General features: G+C 42.8%; 1 protein-coding gene and 1 long non-coding RNA gene across 5 annotated transcripts in view; both read right to left on the bottom strand.

The window, feature by feature from the left end:
* The window catches only part of LOC118416874, a 5,279-nt gene extending 2,353 nt beyond the window's left edge, over positions 1 to 2,926 (bottom strand). The window contains exons 1-2 of the long non-coding RNA XR_004831273.1: positions 2,638 to 2,926; positions 2,219 to 2,434 (exon numbers count right to left, since the gene is read on the bottom strand). This is a non-coding gene — a long non-coding RNA (uncharacterized LOC118416874). The remainder of the gene's footprint in view (positions 1 to 2,218; positions 2,435 to 2,637) is intronic.
* Positions 1 to 3,753, bottom strand: part of LOC118416838 (cell migration-inducing and hyaluronan-binding protein-like) — a 60,108-nt gene that overhangs the window by 27,454 nt on the left and 28,901 nt on the right. The window lies entirely within an intron of this gene.

A 3,753-nucleotide genomic window follows, 5' to 3' on the forward strand; every position in this document is an offset into this window, starting at 1 on the left:
ACCCTTCCAATTGTGTGCTGGTAAGGGACGACGTGAGTTCGACCATGGGAACAGGTAATGTTTTAGGATGACTTTTTGAGTAGATTGTGTACACACGTCATCACAACTGCCGGCGAACACGTTTCCATAATTAATTGTGGGTCATTCTTTAGTAATTTGCCCTGTTGCAAAAGTAGCTTTTTTATATGAAAGAATGGTCCATAAAAAGTGATCAAATTTCTGTATTCAAGGGGTCGCAAGACTTCAAACATTTTGTGTACCTTCCTAAATGTCACTCTACCACTTTCGTTAGCTTAGCGACCCTACCCTTACTGGCCTTTATTGTGAAATTGTGTCCGACGTCGGTCACAAAACCTGTTTTGGCGCCGCCATTTTACGTTCGTCTTCTGCCAACATCTTATACTTTAGTGCCCATATTTCCCTATCACCTGGATGGCAATATAACCCCTTATCCGGTATGACAGATAAAACCGCGTCCTGTATTAACCACACAGCCTGATTATACATAGATACGTAGATAAGATCAACACGACAGGGGTGAGGACCAGGACCACTTGTGGCTATCAGGAGGATGACCTTAGGGTCAATAGCTTTACACAGCTTGCGTTTTCTCAAGGGCTTGCCTTATGAGAAATCACTTAGCTTCTTCTCAGTCATCTATGGGTATCTGTCTGTGTACCTGTAACGTCTTTAAGGTTTGTTCATAGTTGTGCCCATATTCAAGTCCATACCAGTGAGTTACATATTTGTAAGAGGAGAAAGGTCCCCAATTTGTTATTAGGAATTGCTACCAAGAGTCTACAAAAATGTATGACGGAGGAGAAAGGAGTGGGGACACGGCCCATCTCCCGCACACATAAGGACTGCTTACTTACTGGAGAGCCACAGACACGTGTCCGCTCTCTGCCATGACCCATGACTCACACAGTCACAAATCTGATCTCTCACCACTCCCCTACTAGCAAGCCCGTCCCTACTATGTACCAGACGCACTATGTATCCAATTCCATAAGCATCACAAGTGATATTCTATAAACTGAAAAAAACAACTTTTTCCCTTAAACATCAAAGGTTATCAAATATGCGTGGATATTGGTGCGAACCAACTTACTAGTCAAAGGGGGTATTTTACATCTATCTCTTCAAATTTAACACTTACACGGTGATTTAGACACAGTTTTCTAGACAATCATTATGTAAATTTGCAGGCTTCACACTTTGAACAGTGACAGGCGATGTGAAAACAGTAACCTCGCCCTAACCTAACGAAAACAACACATCAAAAGTAGAAACAAAGTGATGTAAAACAATTTGGTAATTTCGCCCTTGCTTGCGTGCGAATTATTTTGTCAGATAAAAAGTCTTCGAATTCACAAGGGTGGATCAAAGTTTAAAACAACTTTTTTTCCCGCACAAGTTTGAATTTGCCCTAAGGGTGAGGAGGTCAATGTTCCTAAGCACAGTCTAACTGAATTATCTGTCCGGATTTTGGCCTGGCAAGCTGAATTGCACCCTCTGTTTGAACGCCTGTGGTGTATCCATATCAGCAGGATCATCGATCCCAAAAATAGCTACTCTCCAAGCAGAGGTTAGGTTCCGGCTGTTTTGTTTTTGTAGTCGTTTTTTATTGGGGTTGTTAGGTTTTGACAATACAAGATACAAGAAAGCCCGATAAAAACGACTAAAAAAAAGTTAAAAAAAAAAAAAAACAGTCGGAGCCTAACCTCTGCTTGGAGGGTAAGAAATGGCTACGCTGGAGTATTCTTCAAGCAGATGTTCGGCCCCAGCTGTTTTTGACTAGCCTGGATTACTGTACACTCCAACTTCTGAGCTCTAGGGCCAACAAGCACACACGGAAATTCTACAGCCGGCCCCGAGCTACACCCTGATACGGAAGTCGGGCCTGGGTCTGGTATCCAATCCAGGCTGTTAAGGCGTTTTGTAGAGCTTTCCATTTTGTTAAGTTTTCTTTATGTCCGATCATATATTTTTGAGATCGGGCTGGGGTGTGGTATCCAGGCTAATTTTTTAGGGGTAGCGAGTGTAAGGAGCCCCGGTAGAATACGGACGTTACCCAGGCTATTCTGCGCCGTCTTTAATGGCTCAATTTACGAAATATTTATGTAGATGCGTTTAATGCATGTAATGCGTTTTAATACAACATGACTTACATAATATTACTAAGGTTGCCTTTAATGGTTCATATATAGCAGCTCACCTTCACGACGATCGTGATCTCCAGTGTTTTTCCTTTTCGTGGGTGTATCTTGCTGAATGGTCCAAACGCGTCCAGATCATATTATACTTGTCACGAAACTGATCAGCCGTCACACATCCACGAAAGCTTCTGGCAGAAAAGGATCTCATCCACAAGGAATCTCTTGACTTTGACGAAGTACTCGTCCGCATACTGGTCATGATGGCGTTTTCCAGCCTTGGAAAATAACACTTCGTCAATATCTACTCCAGAGGTTAACTGGAGTTCACCAACTAACTCTACGTAATAGATTCCATTGTAAGGATGGCTTTTTCCAGAATAATTTTACATCACATACAGAAAGACATTCTTACAACAAATACATACAAGTAATTACGAAGCACGATTTGAAAGAAAATAGCTTAAAAACGCATACTTACTTGTATTGCGACTGTATCGTCTTTGGTCGACTTGTCTACTTGCACAACAACTCATACGATAGTCAATGCCAGCAATGTTAGCCTTAACCTCGCCATCTTCAACTTCAAACCACCACTGTCGGTCTGTGCAGTTGTGTAGGCGCGGCTTCGCCATCGAAGTTGGTGCACTCTGACGAAAGGCTATGTACTTGGAAACTTCGAACGAAAACTTTCTGGTATGTATTGACGAGCACTAGGCAGCACGCATCTGGATATGTGGACCGCGAACGCAGCTCCGCTTGGAGTGAGTCACAGCCTTATCTCTCCCATCTACCGTGGCCGATATCAACAATGTGCAACACACTTACTTTTCTGCTCAAGACACTTACTTTTCTGCTCAAGATACTTACTTTTCTGCTCAAGACACTTACTTTTCTGCTCAACACACTTACTTTTCTGCTCAACACACTTACTTTTCTGCTCAACACACTTACTTTTTTTCTGCTGGAGACACTTACTCTTCTGCGCTGCACTTACTCTTCTGCGCTGCACTTACTTACTTTTCTGCGCGAGCCACTTACTCTTCTGCGCTGCACTTACTTACTTTACCTGTGGTGCGCCCCCCTCCCTTTATCAATGGATGGTCCCCGAATCAGGCCAAAGGTCAAAAAGACCGCAAAAAATGTAGGAGGATTGACCGCATGTCAATCCTAAATTATCCTCCTTCGGATGACCTATGAAATGACCTCTACCTTGGCGCGTTTTTTTATTCAACTTAATTTTTTTGTGTCTTTAGTATAGCATTTTGACAATGCAGATCGATAACGACAAGTCTCGATTTGATCATCACAACAACGCGTTTTGTTGCCATCACAACGTATTGTCAGAAAACAAATTCTGCAGCACGTGTCTCTGTCGCGCAGCTTTAAACTTTTATTTACCAGGGTTTACCTAAACCAGGCAGAGGCTCTTAACTCCTCTGTAGATAGGAGTAAGAAGGCAGGTAGGCCTTGGTAGCTCCTCTGTCCAGAATTCGGCGCCTGTTTAGTAATAAGTAGCCAAGTTGCCGAACGTAATGTTTTGGTGGGAGCACTGAATTTTACTGACCAACCAGTGGCGTCTCTAAAACTCTGGTAT

Source organism: Branchiostoma floridae, chromosome 5 (genome assembly GCF_000003815.2).
Source record: "Branchiostoma floridae strain S238N-H82 chromosome 5, Bfl_VNyyK, whole genome shotgun sequence".
NCBI classification, from domain to species: Eukaryota; Metazoa; Chordata; class Leptocardii; order Amphioxiformes; family Branchiostomatidae; genus Branchiostoma; species Branchiostoma floridae.